At 45.5% G+C, this 19,455-nt stretch overlaps 1 pseudogene; it reads right to left on the minus strand.

Moving 5' to 3' along the window:
* Positions 1 to 18,397: 18,397 nt before the first annotated feature.
* On the minus strand, positions 18,398 to 19,079 carry LOC128577137 (vitamin K epoxide reductase complex subunit 1-like; annotated as a pseudogene).
* Between the last annotated feature and the right edge of the window lie 376 nt (positions 19,080 to 19,455).

Below are 19,455 nucleotides of genomic sequence, written 5' to 3' on the forward strand. Positions count from 1 at the left end.
GTAGATGACATTCTTTTGGGAGCACCAGATGCAGAGGAATGCCACAAAGCTACACAAACTCTATTAAACTTCCTAGCTGATTGTGGGTACAAAATTCCCAAGGCTAAAGCCCAATTATGTGTCCCAGAAGTTCACTATTTGAGTCTCCAGCTTTCACAGGGGAAAGAGCCTGGGGCAAAGAAATAATAGAACCAATATTAGCTCACCCTAAACCTTGAACTCTCAGACAACTTCAAGGCTTCTTAGGAATCACAGGCTTTTGCAGGCTCTGGATTCCTGGATATAGTGAAATAGCTAGACAACTCTATTCTTTTTTTTTTTGTAGAGACAGAGTCTCACTTTATGGCCCTGGGTAGAGTGCTGTGGCGTCACACAGCTCACAGCAACCTCCAACTCCTGGGCTTAAGCGATTCTCCTGCCTCAGCCTCCTGAGTAGCTGGGACTACAGGCACCCGCCACAACGCCCAGCTATTTTTTGGTTGCAGTTCAGCCGGGGCCGGGTTTGAACCCGCCACCCTCGGTATATGGGGCCGGCGCCTTACCGACTGAGCCACAGGTACCGCCCTATTCTTTTTTTTTTATTTTTTTAATTTTTATTTTTACATATACATGTGTTAATTAGGTTTCCATTTTTGTTTGCCTTCACAAAATTAAAAAAAGACTTAAAATGTAACAATGATAACAATGTTTAAGATAAGGATTAGAAACAAAAACCTTGTGGGCGGCGCCTGTGGCTCAGTTGGTAGGGCGCCGGCCCCATATACCGAGGGTGACGGGTTCAAGCCTGGCCCCGGCCAAACTGCAACCAAAAAATAGCCGGGCGTTGTGGTGGGGCGCCTGTAGTCCCAGCTACTTGGGAGGCTGAGGCAAGAGAATCACTTAAGCCCAGGAGTTGGAGGTTGCTGTGAGCTGTGTTAGGCCACGGCACTCTACCGAGGGCCATAAAGTGAGACTCTGTCTCTACAAAAAAAAAAAAGAAACAAAAACCTTGTAAAGAACGAACAAACATAATTACATTCAGAAAAGGAATCAGACAATTGCTACATCGAAATATTAAGCAATAATAATAATAATAATAATGCAAAGTAAGTAACATTCACATTTTCAAATAAGAGTATGTCTATTATAGAATGCTTTGACTCTGGGATTCAGCATGGAGTTATCAGTTAACTTCTTTTTTCTAAGTATCAAAAAATAGACAACTAATATTTATAAATAAAAGTAAAAGATAATTTCAAAAAACAGATCATGCTAAATCTTATAGACAGTAGAAAAAGAAGAAATACATCAAAATCATTCTACTTGATCTGGGTACACCTGATATTAAAGTTGGAGAAAATATATTATTATAAAGGAGAAATTACAAACACAAAATGAGGATACAATATCCTAAACAACTATTAACATGTTGAGTTAAAAATTAATGTTTAAGTAACATACTTTGGTCAAAATTAAAACCAATTTATGTGGGCGGTGCCTGTGGCTCAGTAAGCCCAGCCCCAGCCAAACTGCAACAAAAAAATAGCCAGGTGTTGTAGCAGACGCCTGTAGTCACAGCTACTCGGGAGGCTGAGGCAAGAGAATCACCTAAGCCCTGGAGCTGGAGGTTGCTGTGAGCTGTGTGACACCACAGCACTCTACCGAGGGCAATAAAGTGAGACTCTGCCTCTACAAAAAAACAAAACAAACAAACAAAAAAAACAATTTATGTGAAGATTAGTCACTATTTTCTTTTCTTGTTTGTTTTCCTTCTTTTCCAATCCCTCATGCCTTCCCTCCTTCTCTGTCTGCTCTTCCCTTCCCACATGCCCCCCTATGTCATTAATTGTCTTCAAATCAAAATTGAGTACATAGGATTCATACTTCTCCACTCCTGTGATGCTTCACTAAGAATAATGTGTTCCACCTCCATCTGGGTTAGTACAAATGCTGAAAAATATCCATTTTTATGGCTGAATAATATTCCATCATATACATATACCAAGCTTACCAATCCATTCCTGGGTTGAAGGACATTTAGGTTGTTTCCACATTTTGGCAATTGTAAATTGGTTTGCGATAAACAGCCTAGTACAGGTGTCTATAATAAAGGTTTTTTTTTTTTTTTTTTTCTTTCTGGATAGATGCCCAGTAATGGGACTGCAGACCACTCTATTCTTTAATTAAAAATGCCCAAGAAGAGGGCCTAGTCACTCTAGAATGGAAACTGTAATACATATAATAAGGACTTGTGATGTATGTCAGAGAAACAATCCTTCAAATCACCATCTAGCTCCTCCAGGTATACAGAAACAAGGTAAGTATCCAGGTGAAGATTGGTAAATGGATTTCACTCATCTCCCTAAGGTACATGGTGTACAATATTTGCTGGTATTTGTGGATACTTTTACTAATTGGGTTGAAGAATTCCCCTGTAGAACAGAAAAGGCCCAGGAAGTTGTAAAGGCTTTAGTACATGAGATTATCCCCAGGTTTGGACACCCTCAAAGTTTGCAAAGTGATAATGGGCCAGCCTTCCCTTCAAGGCAATTGTGACACAAAGAATATCTAAAGCCCTGGGCATAAAATATCTACACTGCTCTTGGAGGCCTCAGTCCTCTGGGAAAGTAGAAAAAATGAATGATAAAATCAAAGGACAGTTACGAAAGCTAACTCAAGAGACTCATCAACCTTGGACTAAATTGCTTTCCATTGTTCTCCTTAGAATAAGAAATTTACCTCAGAAACTTGGCTGTAGCCCATTCGAATTATTATATGGAAGACCCCTTTTAACTAATGATTTATTATTAGATCTAGAAACTACAGAATTAGTAAAACATATTACTTCCTTTTTTTTTTTTTTTTTTTTTTTTTGGTAGAGACAGAGTCTCACCTTATCGCCCTCGGTAGAGTGCCGTGGCGTCACACAGCTCACAGCAACCTCCAAATCCTTGGGCTTAGGCGATTCTCTTGACTCAGCCTCCCAAGTAGCTGGGACTGCAGGCGCCTGCCACAATGCCCGGCTATTTTTTTGTTGCAGTTTGGCCGGGGCTGGGTTTGAATCCGCCACCCTCGGCATACGGGGCTGGCGCCCTACCCGCTGAGCCACAGGCGAAAACATTACTTCTTTAACTAAATTTCAACAAATCCTTAAAAACCTCCCAACTACATTTTCACATTCAACCCTAAAGGAGCTTTTCTCTCCTGGAGATCTAGTCATGATCAAAACTCTCCCCTCTAATTCACCTTCCCTAACCTCAACTTGGGAAGGGCCCTTTTATGTTATCTTGTCTTCTTCTATAGCTTCTACAGCTGTTAAAGTTATGGGAATAGATTCCTGGATGCATCACTCACGAGTAAAATCCTGGAACCCACCACCTTTTACAGAAGCAGACCATGAAGAGAATAAACCACAGTCCACCTACACTTGTGAGCCTAAAGAAAATTTGAAGTTATTGTTTAGGAGACAGCAAGAAAAGTGTTAATATAGTTTTCTTTTAAACATCACTGACTTCATTCTTCTAACCTAACACTGTAATTAACCTCCTCCTCCTCTCACTGTTCTACCCTTGCCTTTTTTTTTGCAGTTTTTGGCTGGGGCTGGGTTTGAACCCACCATCTCCAGCATATGGGGCCGGTGCCCTACTCCTTTGAGCCACAGGTGCTGCCCTCTACCCTTGCCTTTTAATGTGCTAATCAGATTTGTGTCATCAAGCCACACACAGTAAAGATGGTTCTAGATCAAGATCTGATTCTATCATGAACCCCTGGATCACTTTCCCTCTAGAGAAACCCTAATTGCCCCCTCCTGTCATCGCTTGACTCATCAGGAAGCAATTAGATTGAGTCTTTATCCTTTTTCCCTAACAGCAGTTAGAGTTTCTACTCAGAGAGGGAGAGTTGATACAGGACAAGTGGCATCCCAGCCAGCTCGTGGAGGGGATGCCTCCGCCTTTGCGATGTTGGTGTGGTGGCAGTAAACAGCAGAATCAGTGGGCTGGAGGTTGGGCAGGGGGGCCCCATTTCCTAGGCCTAGGAATAAAAGGGATTGTAGCCATTCGTTTGTGACCTAGACACAACCCAGACACGTCCCAGACACATTGCCCCAGACACGACCCAGGCAGCCATCTATCAAAAATTGTAAAAAAGTGGGCGGTGCCTAAGGCTCAGTCGGTAGGGCGCCGGCTCCATATACCAAGGGTGGTGGGTTCAAACCCGGCGCCAGCCAAAACTGCAACCAAAAAATAGCCGGGCGTTGTGGCGGGCACCTGTAGTCCCAGCTACTTGGGAGGCTGAGGCAAGAGAATCGCTTGGGCCCAGGAGTTGGAGGTTGCTGTGAACTGGGTGAGGCCACCGCACTCTACCGAGGGCCATAAAGTGAGACTCTGTCTCTACAAAAAAAAAATTGTAAAAAAGTAAAATTAACACACGCGCACACACACACAAAGAATTGAGTACATTGGATTCTTCCTTCTCCATTCTTGATGCTTTACTAAGAAGAATGTGTTCCATCTCTATCCAAGTTAATACAAAAGATGTATAGTCTTGTCTTGGTGCCTGTAGCTCGGAAGTTAGGGCACCAGCCACATACAACGGAGCTGGTGGGTTCAAATCCAGCCCAGGCCTGCCAAACAACAATGACAACTACAACCAAAAACTAGGTGGGCGTTGTGGCAGGTGCTTGTAGTCCCAGCTACTTGGGAGGCTGAGGCAAGGGAATTGCTTAAGCCCAAGAGTTAGAGGTTGCTGTGAGCTATGACTCCACAGCACTCTACCCAGGGTGACAGCTTGAGACTCTGTCCTAAGGAAAAAAAAAATAGAAAAGATGTATAGTCTCCATCTATTTTAGTGGCTGAATAGTACTCCATGGTATACATATACCACAGCTAGTTAATCCATGCCTGGGTTGGTGGGCATTTAGGTTGTTTCCACGTTTTGGTGATTGTAAATAGGGCTGTGATAAACAGTGTAGTGCAAATGTCCTTATGATAAGAGGATTTTTTTCTTCTGGGTAGATGCCTAGTAATGGGATAGCAGGATCAAATGGGACGTCTAATTTGAGTTCCTTGAGCATTCTTCATTCTTCATTCTTTCAAAATGGTTGTATTAGTTTGTAGACTCACCAGCAGTGTAAAAGTGTTCCTTTCTCTCCATATCCACGCCAGCATCTGTAGCTTTGAGGCTTTGTGATGTGGACTGTTCTTACTGGGGTTAGGTGATATCTTGGGGTATTTTATTTTATTTTAATTTTTTTTTTTTTAGACAGAGTCTCACTTTGCGGACCTCAGTAGAGTGCCATAGTGTCATAACTCACAGCAACCTCAAACTCTTGGGCTCAAGCGATTCTCTTTCCTTAGGTTCCTGAGTAGCTAGGACTATAGGTGCCCACCACAACACCCCAGAACTCATGAGCTCAAGCAATCCACCTGCCTCAGCCTCCCAGAGTGTTAGGATTACAGGCGTGAGCTGCTGCACCCAGCTTTGCAATTTCTTTAAATAAGACAACAATGAAGTTTGCTGCATCAATTGACTCTTCTTTTCATAAAAAATATCTCTGGGCTCGGGTGCCTGTGGCTCAAGCGGCTAAGGCACCAGCCATATACACCTGAGCTGGCAGGTTCGAATTCAGCCTGGGCCCACCAAACGACAATGACGGCTGCAACCAAAAAATAGCCAGGTGTTGTGGCGGGCGCCTGTAGTCCCAGCTACTTGGGAGGCAGAGGCAGAGGAATCGCTTGAGCCCAAGAGTTGGAGGTTGCTGTGAGCGACCTATCCAGGGTGACAGCTTGAGGCTCTGTCTCAAAAAAAGAAAAAATGTTAACAAGGCCAGGCACAGTGGTTCATGCCTGTAATCCTAGTACTTTGGTAGGCTGAGGTGGGAGGATTGTTTGAGGCCAGGAGTTCGAGACCAACCTGGGCAAAATAGCAAGACTTGATCTCTATTAAAAAAGAAAATAGCCAGGCATTATGGCAGGTGCCCATAGTCCCAGCTACTTGGGAGGCAGGGGCAGGAGAATCACTTGAGCCCAGGAATTGGAGGTTGCTGTGAGCTGTGATGCCATGGCACTCTACCCAGGGCCACAGCTTGAGGCTCTGTCTCAAAGCAAAAAAATACAAAATCAGCTTTATTTTATAGTATCACAGCAGAGTTGTTTATGAGGAAGTAGCATAAACAAAAACCATATTTTTTATCTTACAATATGATTGGAAAATGTAAATTGCTTTATCAATAACAATTCACTCTGTTCATGGCTTCTTCTTTTTTTTTTTTTTTTTTTGCGGTTTTTGGCCAGGGCTGGGTTTGAACCCGCCACCTTGGGCATATGGTGGGCATATGGGGGCAGTGCCCTACCCCTTTGAGCCACAGGGGCCGCTTTCTGTTAATGGTTTCTACTGAATAACATCATTAACATATGTTAAAGATAAACAAAAAGAGAAGGGTCTCATAGTTTTCTGCGTAGTTTTCTAAAGATTAGGTAAAAAAGAAATACATGAATTCTGGCAAAACATCTAAGAAAGAGAAAAACATTGTTTTAAGAGGAGGAAAAACACGTTGACTCAGCAGGAGGAAAGCAGCTGGAGGTTGTTTCTTGAACATTACCCAGGCTGTGGGGGCCCTGCCACCACATGGCTCACTCTCCACAGCCAAGAAGAACCTAAGGAGAAATGAGAAATGACAACTAAATGTAATGTGGTGTCCTAGATGGGCTCCTGGAACAGAAAAAGGACAGTAGGTAAAAGCTAAGGAAATCTGAACAAAGTATAAACTTTGGTTAATGATGTATCAATATTGGTTCATTGCTGTAACAAATGTATCACACAGGCTCAGAGCCAATACACAGAGGCTGGCGGGTTGGAACCTGGCCTGGGCCTGCTAAACTACAATGACAACTGCAACAAAAAATAGCAGGGCATTGTGCGGGCACCTGTAGTCTTCGCTACTTAGGAGGCTGAAGCAAGAGAATTGCTTGAGCCCAAAGAGTCTAAGGTGCTGTGAGCTATGATGACATGACACTCTACTCAGGACAACAGAATGAGACTCTGTCTCAAAAATGAAAAAAAAAATTAGAATTACTATATGATTGAGAAATTGTACTTTTAGGTTTATACCCAAAAGAATTGAAAACAAGTATTCAAACCAAAACTTGTACACCAGGTGTCCTCAAACTTTCTAAACAGGGGGCCAATTCACTGTCCCTCAGACCGTTGGAGGGCCGGACTATAGTTTTAAAAAAAATAACTAGGAACAAATTCCTCTGCACACTGCACATATCTTATTTTGAAGTAAAAAAAACAAAACGGGAACAAATAGAATCACACTGCCTCATGTGGCCCTTGGGCCGCAGTTTGAGGACCCCTGCTGTACACAGATGTTCATAGCAGCACTATTCACAATATCCAGAAGGTGGAAACAACCCAAATGTCTATCAATGGATGGATTTTTATTTTTATTTATTTATTTATTTATTTTTGAGACAGAGCCTCAAGCTGTCACCCTGGGTAGAGTGCCATGGCATCACAGTTCACAGCAACGTCCAACTCCTGGGCTCAAGCGATTCTCCTGCCTCTGCCTCCCAAGTAGCTGGGACTACAGGCGCCTGCCACAATGCCTGGCTATTTTTTGGTTGCAGCCGTCATTGTTGTTTGGCAGGCCGGGCTGGATTCGAACTCACCAGCTCAGGTGTATGTGGCTGGCACCTTAGCCACTTGAGCCACAGGTGCAGAGCCAATGGATGGATTTTTAAAATGAGGTACAGGCAGTCCCTGTGTTATGGAATGAGACTGGTTCTGTAGGATTTTTTTTTTTTTTAAGAGACAGAGTTTCACTTTGTTGCCTCCACGTCACAACTCACAGCAACCTCCAGCTCTTGGGCAGTGATTCTCTTGCGTCAGCCTCCCGAGTAGCTGGGACTACAGGTGCCTGCCACAATGCCCGGCTATTTTTTATTGCAGTTTGACCAGGGGGTAGGGAGTGGGGGGGAAGGGGTTCAAACCCGCCACCCTCGGTATATGGGGCCGGTGGCCTACTTCCTGAGCCACAGGTGCTGCCCAAGGTTTGTTCTTAAGTTCAATTTGTATGTAAGCTGGAACAGGTATGTTTCCCTATTACTTGTTTTTTTGTTTTTTTTTTTGAGACAGATTCTCACTACTATATCACCTTTGGTAGAGTGCTGTCATGTCACAGCTCACAGCAACTTCAAACTCTTGGGCTTAAGTGATTCTTTTGCCTCAGCCTCCCAAGTAGCTGGGACTACAAGTGCCTGCCATGCCTGGCTATTTTGTTGCTGTAGTTGTCATTGTTGTTTGGAAGGCCTGGGCCAGGTTTGAACCTGCCACCTCTGGTGTATGGCTTGTGCCCTGGCTGCTGAGCTATAGGTGCCAAGCCCCGGCTATTTTTTTTGTTGCAGTTGCCATTGTTGTTTAGCAGGCCGAGGCTGGGTTCGAACCCGCCAGCCCTGGTGTATGTGGCCAGGGCCCTAATCACTGAACTATGGGCGTCGAGCCACTTGTAATTGCCTCTGTTTGTAAGTGCAAATCAGTCCTAGTCATATATCAATTGGGTGTTTTTATCTTGGGAACTGCCTGTATATCTATACAATTGAACAATATTCAGCCATAGAAAAGTATGAAATACTGATACATGCTATAACATGGATGAAGTTCAAAAACAAGTTATGTGAAAAAGATAGACAGAAAGTGTTGGGGACCAGTCTCAAACTATATGGAAATATCAAAAACTTATAACTTGGGTGGCGCCGTGGCTCAAAGGGGTAGGGCGGAGGCCCCATATGCTGGAGGTGGCGGGTTCAAACCCAGCCCCAGCCAAAAACTGCAAAACAAACAAACGAACAAACAAAAACCTTATAACTAAAAATTTTAAAACAACACACAGAGAGGGGCACCTCATCTCTGTCATTACATAGTCAATATAGTTTACTGTCCATAGGACTTTAGAGCCATTCCAAACCCCAGCTAAAAAAGTGCCAACAGAGGGTGGCGCCTGTGGCTCAAAGGAGTAGGGCTCTAGCCCCATATGCCAGAGGTGGCGGGTTCAAACCCAGCCTTGGTCAAAAACAGCAAAAAAAAAAAATAAATAAAAGTGCCAACAGAGTCAGCCTTAAAGGGCCAGAAACAACAAAATCATTCAGACTCGATTTCACAACAAAATCAAAATACTGTCAGTTCAAGAGATAAAAGTTTAATCTTTCAAAAGAAGACAAAAAATTACAGCCTTATTAAGACTACCATTATGCCTTTTTTTCTTTTCCTTTTTTTTTTTTTGACACAGAGCCTCAAGCTGTCACCCTGGGTAGAGTGCTGTGGCATCACAGCTCACAGCAACCTCCAACTCCTGGGCTCACATCACAGCTCACAGCAACCTCCAGCTCCTGGGCTCAAGGGATTCTACTGCCTCCGCCTCCCAAGTAGCTGGGACTACAGGCGCCCGCCACAATGCCTGGTTATATTTTGGTTACAGCCGTCATTGTTGTTTGGCAGGCCCAAGCTGGATTCGACCCAGCCAGCTCAGGTGTATGTGGCTGGAGCCTTAGCCCTTGAGCCACAGGTGCCGAACCTACTATTATGCCCTAACACAAAAAAATTTAAAAGTAAAAAATACCATACAGGCATGGTGCCTGTAGCTCAGGCAGCTAAGGCACCAGCCACATACACCAGAGCTGGCGGGTCCGAATCCAGCCCAGGCCTGACAAACAACAATGACGGCTACAAGCAAAAAATAGCTGGGTGTTGTAGCGGGCACCTGTAGTCCCAACTACTTGGGAGGCAGAGGCAAGAGAATTGCTTAAGCCCAGGAGTTGGAGGTTGCTGTGAGCTGTGATACCACAGCACTCTACCCAGGGTGACAGCTTGAGGCTCTATCTCAAAAACAAACAAAAAAACCATACAAATACCCCCACCTTGACAAGTCAAAATCATTCCTACTCCACCCCCTCCTGCAGAGCCAAAACCCATTCATCCCAAACAGACAAAAACAAAAGTCACATATCATCCCATTTATCCTAAGTAGTCAGAATAGATAAATCCATAGACAGAAAGCAGGTTAGCAGTTGCTAGAAACTTGGGGGAGGGAGGAAGGGAGAATGACTGCTTAATGTAGCGGTTCTTAACCTGTGAGTTGCGACCCCTTTGGGGGTTGAACAACCCGTTCACAGGGTTCGCCTAAGACCATCCTGCATAGTCAGATATTTACATTACAATTAATAACAGTAGCAAAATTACAGTTATGAAGTAGCAACGAAAATAATTTTATGGTTGGAGGTCACCGCAACATGAGTAACTGTATTAAAGGGTCGGGGCATTAGGAAGGTTGAGAACCACTGGTTTAAGGGGTATGGGATTTCTATTTGGGGTGACACAATGTTGTGGAACTAGATAGCAGGGATGGTTATACAACATGGTGAATATACTAGATGTCTCTGAATCGTACACTTTTTTTTTTGAGAGAGTCCCACCATGTCACCCTTGGTAGAGTGCTGTGGTGTCACAGCTCACAGCAACCTCAAATTCTCTGGCTTAAGTGATTTTCTTGCCTCAGCCTCACAGTAGCTGGGACTACAGGCACCTGCCACAACTCTCAGCCACTTTTTTTTGTTGTTGCAGTTGTCATTGTTGTTTTAGCTGGCCTGGGCTGGATTTGAACCCACCAACTCTGGTGCATGTGGCTGGCGCCGTAACCACTGTCTACGGGCTCTGAGCCTGAATCATACTTTAAAATGTTTAATTTTGTAGGCTCGGCGCCCGTAGCACAGTGGTTATGGTGCCAGCCACATACACCAAAGGTGGCAGGTTTGAGCCCGGCCCATGCCAGCTAACCAACAATGGCAACTGTAACAAAAAATAGCTGGGCGTTGTGGCGGGCACCTGTGGTCCCAGCTACTTGGGAGGCTGAGGTAAGAGAATCGCTTGAGCCCAAGAGTTTGAGGTTGCTGTGAGCTGTGATGCCAAGGCACTCTACCGAGTGTGACATGGTGACACTCTGTCTCAAAAAAAAAAAAAAATGTGGCTCAGCGCCTGTAGCTCAAGCGGCTAAGACGCCAGCCACATACACCTGAGCTGGCGGGTTCAAATCCAGCCTGGGCCTGCCAAATAACAATGAAGCTGCAACTCCTAAAAAATAGCCGGGCATTGTGGCGGGCACCTGTAGTCCTAGTTACTTGGGAGGCAGAGGCAGAAGAATTGCTTGAGTCCAGGAGTTGGAGGTTGCTGTGAGCTGTGATGCCACAGCACTCTACCCAGGGTGACAGATTGAGGCTCTGTCTCAAAAAAAAAAAAAGTTTAATTTTATAATGTGACTTTTACATCAATTTTTATTTTATTTATTTTTACATATATATATATATTTTGAGACAGAGTCTTATTCTGTCACCCTGGGTAGAGTGTCGTAGCATCATCATAGATCACAGCAACCTCTATTTCTTAGGCTTAAGTGATCCTCTTGGCTCAGCCTCCTGAGTAGCTGGGACTACAGGTGTCTGCCACAATGCCTGGCTACCTTTTCTATTTTAAGTAGAGATCAGGTCTCACACTTGCTCAGGCTGGTTTCAAACTCCAGAGCTCAAGCAATCTACCCACCTTAGCCTCCCAGAGTGCTAGAATTACCGGTGTGAGCCACCTGCCTGGGCCAACCAGGTTTGTTGTCTTAGATAAAAACTTCTATTAACAGGCGGAGCCAGAGGCTCAGTGGGTAGGGCGCCGGCAACATATACTGAGAGTGGCGGGTTCAAACCCAGTCCCGACCAAACTGCAATAAATAAATAGCTGGGTGTTCTGGCTGGCCCCTGTATTCCCAGCTACTCAGGAGGCTGAGGCAAGAGAATCGCCTAAGCCCAAGAGCTGGAGGAAGCTGCGAGCTGTGACACCATGGCACTCTACCGAGGGCAACAAAGTGAGACTCTGTCTCTTAAAAAAAAAAATCCTTCTATTAACAGTTTGAAGTCTAAGATTGGAAGAGGAACAAGATTGGAGACAGGGAGACTAATTGGAAGACTGTTGCAGTAGTCTAAATGAAAAATTAACAGGGTATGAGCCAGGCAGGGAAGTGGTAATTGGGATAAAAAAGGAAGGGTCTGAATCCATAAATGCTTGGAAGACAAAATTAAAAGCACTTGAGGATTGATTGGATAGTAGTCATGAGGGAGGGTCAAGTATGACTCCAGGTTCCCGTTCCAGTTTTGTGTAATTTGTCAGAGATAATAGTCGACAGTAATAGAGGCTGACTAAGCAGAAAAAGGCTTTTTTTTTTTTTTTTTTTTTGTAGAGACAGAGTCTCACTTTATCACTCTCAGTAGAGTGCCATAGCATCACAGCTCACAGCAACCTCCAACTCCTGGGCTTAGGCAATTTTCTTGCCTCAGATTCCCAAGTAGCAGCCTCCTGAGTAGCCTGCCACAACACCTGGCTATTTTTTGTTGCAGTTTGGCCAGGGCTGGGTTTGAACCTACCACCCTCGGTATATGAGGCCAGCGTCCTACCCACTGAACCACAGGCCCTGCCCTGCTTTTTTTTTTTTTTTTTAGACAGATTCTTGAGCTGTCGCCCTGGGTAGAGTGCCAGGACATCACAGCTCACAGCAACCTCATACTCTTGGGCTTAAGGGATTCTCTTGCCTCAGTCTCCCAAGTAGCTGGGACTACAGGCACCCGCCACAACACCCAGCTATTTTTTTTGTTGGTGGCCGGCACCCTACCCACTGAGCTATGGGCCCTGCCAGAAAAGGCTTTTTTTTTTTCCTTTGAGACGGAGTCTCACTGTCGCCCTGGGTTGAGTGCCCTGGCGTCATAGCTCACAACAAGCTCGAACTCTTGGGCTCAAGGGATCCTCTTAACTTAACCTTCTGAGTGGGTAGGACTACAGGCCCCCCCCCAACGTCTGGCTAGAAAAGGCATTTAAAAAAAAAAGATATGGGGGGGGCAGCGCCTGTGGCTCAGTGGGTAGGGTGTTGGCCCCATATACCGAGGGTGGCGGGTTCAAACCCGGCTCTGGCCAAACTGCGACAACAGCAAAAAATAGCCAGGCGTTGTGGTGGGCACCTGTGATGCCACGGCACTCTGCCATGGGTGATAAAGTGAGACTCTGTCTCTACAAAAAAAAAAAAAAAAAGATATTGGGAAGCCCCCATAATTGTTGGGAGAGCTGGAGAACCAGGTTAGAGGCTAACTTTCCAGGAACAATGCTTTAAAACAGGGGTCCTCAAACTGCGGCCCGTGGGCCACATGAGGTGGTTTGATTGTATTTGTTCCCGTTTTGTTTTTTTTACTTCAAAATAAGATATGTGCAGTGTGCATAGGAATTTGTTCATAGTTTTTTTTTTTTTTTAAACTATAGTCCGGCCCTCCAACCATCTGAGGGACAGTGAATTGACCCTCTGTTGAAAAAGTTTGAGGACCCCTGCAGTTTAAACCATAGCAGAAGTGCCTGGATGATATAGGTGCCCTTTCCCTGAGCACAGGAAGAAACTGCCACCGCTGCAAGAAGCCAACCTTGAAAACTGCAAATTCTCTGTTAGAAACAAAAGGGAGGGGGGAAAAAAAAAAAAAGAAAAGAAGAGAGCATCAGATAGAATTGTTTTCCTCCTGTTGCTCAGTTCTGAATCAATCTGTACAGGCATTTCTGATTGGAAGAACCGAGTCACACGACTGCGTCTTAGCTACAGGAGAAACTGGCAAATAGCTCTGACTCATACCTGGGAGATAGCACTCATAACGTGGCAATTCTTCCATATATAGGAAAGCTATTCAAATTAATGAGGGCAGCACAAGTGTGACATAGATGGTGCTGCTATCAACTAATGTAGAGAATACAAGAGTTTGGGGGCAAGGGTGAGGTTAACCGTTTAGAATACGTGGCATTTCAAGTGTCTTTAGAACATTCAGATGTAAATGACTAGCAGGTGGTGGGATAAGTTGAAGTTCTTAGCATCCAGGTAGCAGTTAAACAACAAGAGTGTGTGGGATGATCCTGGGAGAACTCGCAGATTGAGATGAAAAGAGGATAGAAGAGAAATCCTGGGTGTGGGAAAGAAAAATTGCCTGAATTCTCCATGCCCCTATAAAAAGCCTGAGACATAGCAATATACATAATATAGAGAATGTTTGCTTTCACTTTCCCTAGACATATTTGTGTGTGTGTGTGTGTGTGTTTTAGAGACAGAGTCTCACTCTATCGCCCTTGGTACAGTGCCATGGCATCACAGCTCACAGCAACCTCCAACTTCTGGGCTTAGGCTATTGTGTGCCTCAGCCTCCCCAGTAGCTGGGACTACAGGCACCCACCACAATGCCTGGCTATTTTTTTATTGCAGTTTGGCTGTGGCCAGGTTTGAACCCTCCCACCCTCAGTACATGGGGCCCGGCGCCCTATCCACTGAGCTACAGGTGCTGCCCCCTAGACCTATTTCACTTTTCGTATGCCATGAGGATGGTATCTGTAGACATTTTTTCTTTTATGTTTTTTTTTGAGACAGAGTCTATTATGTCACCCTCAGTAAAATGCCAGAGTGTCACAGCTCGCAGCAACCTCCAACTCCTGGGCTCAAGCAATTCTCTTGCCTCAGCCTCTTGAGTAGCTGGGACTACAGGTACCCACCACAATGCCCGGCTATTCTTTTGTTGCAAATGTTTAGTTGCCCTGGGCCAGATTCGAATCCGCCACCCTCAGTGTCTGTGGCTGGTGTCGTAACCACTGTGCTACGGGCGCCGAGCCAATATCTGTAGACATTTGTCTAGCTAATTGCTGTGATCTATAAAGGTAAAGTTGGCCCACATGGTGGCTCAGGCCTATAATCCTAGCACTCTGGGAGGCTGAGGCCACATACACCAAGGCTGGTGGTTGGAGCCCGGCCAGGGCCTGCTAAACAGCAATGACAACTGCAAACAAAAAGCAACCGGGCGTTGTGGCAAGCACCTGTATTCCCAGCTACTAGGAGGCTGAGGCAAGAGAATCAGTTAAGCCCAAGAGTTGGAGGCTGCCGTGAGCTGTGACGCCACAGCACTCTACCGAGGATGATATAGTGAGACTCTGTCTCAAAAAAAAATAATAATAAAATAAAATAAAGAACTCTTCCCTGATCCAGATAACTTATGTTTCTTTCCTTTTTGTAAGACAGAGTCTTACTGTATTACTCAGGCTAGTGTGTCATGACCTCAGCCTAGATCACAGCAACCTCAAACTCTTGGGTTCAAGTGATCCTCCTGTCTCAGCCTCCCAAGTAGCTGGGACTACAGGTGCCCACCACAGTGCCCAGTTAGTTTTTCTATTTTTAGTAGAGATGGGAGTCTCACTGTTCGTTAGCCTGGTCTTGAACTCCTGAGCTCCAGGGATCCTGCCGCCTCAGTCTCCCAAAGTTCTAGGATTATAGGCTTGAACCATGGAGCCTGGCCAGACTTATCTTTTTGTTATTAACATATAGTCCTTTTTTTTTTTTTTTTTGAGACAGAGTCTCACTATGTTGCCCTGGGTAGAGTGCTATGTCATCACAGCTCACAGCAATCTCAAACTCCTAGGTTCAGGTTATTCTCCTGCCTCAGCCTCCTGAATAGCTGGGAATACATCCCACAAGGATGCCCGGCTAGTTTTTCTATTTTTAGTAAACAGGGTCTCACCCTTGCTCAGGCTCATCTTGAACTCCTGAGCTCAGGCAATCCACCCCCCTTGGCTACCTGGAGTGCTAGGATTATAGGCATGAGCCACTGCATCCAGCTGACATATAGTCATTTTTTTTTTTTGAAACGGAGTCTCATTTTGTTGCCCTTGGTAGAGTGCCATGACATCATAGCTCGCAGCAACCTCAAACTCTTGGGCTCAAGTGATCCTCTTGCCTCAGTCTCTCAAGTAGGTAGGACTACAGGCACTCACCACAAGACCCCGCTATTTTATTTATTTATTTATTTTGCAGTTTTTGGCCGGGGCTGGGTTTGAACCGGTCACCTCCAGTATATGGGGCCGGCACCCTACTCCTTTGACACAGGTGCCACCCATACCCCGCTATTTTAAAGACGAGGTCTTCTCTGGCTCAGGGTTGTCTCGAAATCCTGAGCTCAGGCAATCCACCCACCTTGGCCTCCCAGAGTATTAGGATTACAGGCATGAGCCACTATGCCCAGCCATATAGTCATTTTAAACATGAATATGGATGTTCAAGATAGTTATCCTTTTTAGTTATATGAATTGCAAATATCTTCTGCCATCCTAGGTAGACTTTTCTGTTTATTTTTATTTTTTTATTTTTGAGACAGAGTCTCACTATGTTGCCCTGGGTAGAATGCCATGGCGTCACAGCTCACAGCAACCTCCAACTCTTGGGCTTAAGCAATTCTCTCACCTCAGCCTCCCAAGTAGCTGGGACTACAGGCGCCCACCACAGAGCCTGGCTTAGACTTTTTTTTTTTTTTTATCTTTTGTGGCTTAGACTTTTTATTTATTTATTTTTTTTGTAGAGACAGAGTGTCACTGTACCGCCCTCGGGTAGAGTTCCATGGCGTCACATGGCTCACAGCAACCTCTAACTCTTGGGCTTACATGATTCTCTTGCCTCAGCCTCCCGAGCAGCTGGGACTACAGGCGCCCGCCACAACACCCGGCTATTTGACTTTTTATTTTTTACTTTTCAGAGACAGGGTCTCATTCTGTCACCCAGGTTGGAGTGCACTGGCCCTATCAGAGCTCACCGCAGAACTCTCAAGTCCTAGGCACAACTTATCTTTCTGCCTCTGCCTCCCCAGTTGCTGGGACTACAGGCCTGTGCCAGGGCACCTGGCTATTTTTTTCTTTTTTCTTTTGTGTCTCTCTCTCTCTTTTTTAAAGAAGAGATGGGGACTCACTCTGCTCAGGCTGGTTCCCAGCTCCTGAGCTCAAGCAATGCTCCTGCCTCAGCCTCCCAGAGTGCTAGGATTACAGGTGTGAGCCATAGTCTTGTCCTAAAATGCCATCTCTTTCTTTTTTTAGAGACATAGTCTTACTATGTCGCCCTTGGTGCCATGGCAACATAGCTTACAGTAACCTCCAACTTCTGGGCTTAAGCGATTCTCTTGCCTCAGCCTCCCAAGTAACTGGGACTACAGGTGCCCGCCACAACGCCCAGCTATTTTCTGTTGCAGCTGTCATTGTTGTTTAGCTGGCCTGGGCTGGGTTCAAACCCGCCAGCCACTGAACCTGCCAGTCTCCATGTATGTGGCTGGCACCATAACCACTGTGCTATGGGTGCTGAGCTTTTTTTTTTTTTTTTTTTTTTTTCGAGACAGAGTCACACTTTGTTGCCTTGGGTAGAGTGCGGTGGGGTCACATCTCATAGCAACCTCAGACTCCTGGGCTTAAGCGATTCTCTTGCCTCAGCCTCCCAAGTAGCTGGGACTACAGGTGCCCGCCACAACACCTGGCTATTTTTTGGTTGTTTGGCAGGCCCGGGCTGGATTGAACCTGCCAGCTCCAGTGTATGTGGTTGGGGCCCTAGACACTGAGCTACAGGTGTCCAGCCAGTGCTATCCTTCTTAATCTCTTTCAGAACCCTGCTCCATTAATTACCTTTTCTCTTTCTGATTTCTACTTGTAGCATTTTTTCCTCAGCCTTTAACATGTTTGGGTCTTACCATTAAAAAATATAATAATAGTTTGGGCTGTGCTCTTAGCTCAGTGGGTAGGGCGCCAGCCACATACACCCAGGATGGAGGGTTCGAACCCAGCCCAGGCCAACTAAACAACAATGACAACTGCAACTAAAAAATAGACGGGCGTTGTGGCGGGCGCCTGTAGTCCCAGCTACTCAGGAGGCTGAGGCAAGAGAATCCTTAAGCCCAAGAGCTGGAGGTTGCTGTGAACTGTGACACCACAGCTCTCTACTGAGGGTGACAAAGTGAGACTCTGTCTCTTAAAAAAAATAATAATCTTGCTATAACTACATGAGTTTGGAAGCCTGGCCAATGCCTTGATTTCAGCACGTGAGATCGTGAGCAGAGAACCCAGTTAACCTATGCTTGTATTCCTGATCCATGGAAACTGAGAAAATAAAATAAATGTATACATGTTGTGTATGTGTTCATTTGTTTTTTTGAGACAGAGTCTCACTATGTCACCCCCAGTAGAGTGTGTGGCATCACAGCTCACAGCAACCTCCAACTCTCGGGTTTAAGAGATTCTCTTGCCTCAGCCTCCCAAGTAGTTGGGACTATAGGTGCCTGCCACAACACCTGGCTATTTTTGTTGTTGTTGTAGTTTTCATTGTTGTTCAGCTGGCTAGGGCCAGGTTTAAACCCACCAGCCTTGGTGTATGTGGCTGGCACTCTAACTACTGTGCTACTAGTGCAGAGCCTCCTTAGTCTTTGACACTTAAAGCTGAAATGGTTTTATTTTTTAGAAATTTTATTGCTCAGAACCTCCCCTCCTTGAGCAATGGCAGGAGCTTTGGAAACCAGCCCTTGGGGACAGAACCAAAGGGAGTGGGCAGAAAAAAGAGAACATGGCATACTTGGTCCATGTCTTGTGTTTGGGTCTTGTAGCTGGAGGAGGGAGGTATCTAGTAAGCCTTCTAGCGACCTGCTTGAGCAAGGCTCATATGCCAAAGCAAAGGAGACATAGTCAGCCTGGCTTGGGGTGAGGGCTCAGTGCCCCTTAACTTTGTCCTGGGGTTCTGGGACCTTCTGGAAACTTAGCAACATCAGGCTCACATTGATGGCCTAGGTGGTGATGCAAACGATGCAGAAATCATAGAGCACGAAGAACAGGATCCAGGCCACATAGACAGAGCCAGCCAGAGACACCAGGGAACTCAACACCAGCAGGATCGAGGCCCAGCGTGTCCGTAGGCAACCTAACAACAGCTGTAGTGTGTAGAAGATGCAACCGTATATGCTGTTGGATTGACTGAGGATATTGTCTGGTCCCAGCACGTGCTCTACCAGCCCGAAGCCCTGGCCCCACCTGGAGGAGAAGACCCGCGAACAGCTGATGGCTGTGCCCACTTCGCAAAGCGAAGGGGGCGTACCGCCTTCACGTCAGAGCGTAGAGAGAAAGCCCTAAGCCTGCCAAGCAGAGCGCGAACCGCACCTATCGGGGCTCCCCCAGGAGGTGCTCATATCTACAGTCTCGCCCGAGGCGCCAGCGAGGAGGGTACCTGCCACGGTGAAGAGGCCTAAAGCTGAAATGGTTATGACAAGCAAATTTGATAGCTATAAAAGTTTGTGAATTGTATACCAATCTCTTTTTCTTGATCCCAGAGTACAAGATACAGGGGTTTTATAATCTTTTAGCAATCCTTCTCCTGTAAATAATCCTTCGTTTTGTTTGGCAAAGGCAGTTTTTTAAATAAGTCCATGCTGAAATGCTGACATAAGGAAATGGCACAGAGACCGCAAAGAATGAACCTGCATGGGTTGTGATATTGGATTAGTCTGTCTGACGGGGCAAATTGCAGATCCAGGCAACTGAGAGCTTGAATAACAAAAAGCTCCATTTTTTAGAGTCCTG

This window comes from Nycticebus coucang, chromosome X, assembly GCF_027406575.1.
Source record: "Nycticebus coucang isolate mNycCou1 chromosome X, mNycCou1.pri, whole genome shotgun sequence".
NCBI lineage: Eukaryota > Metazoa > Chordata > Mammalia > Primates > Lorisidae > Nycticebus > Nycticebus coucang.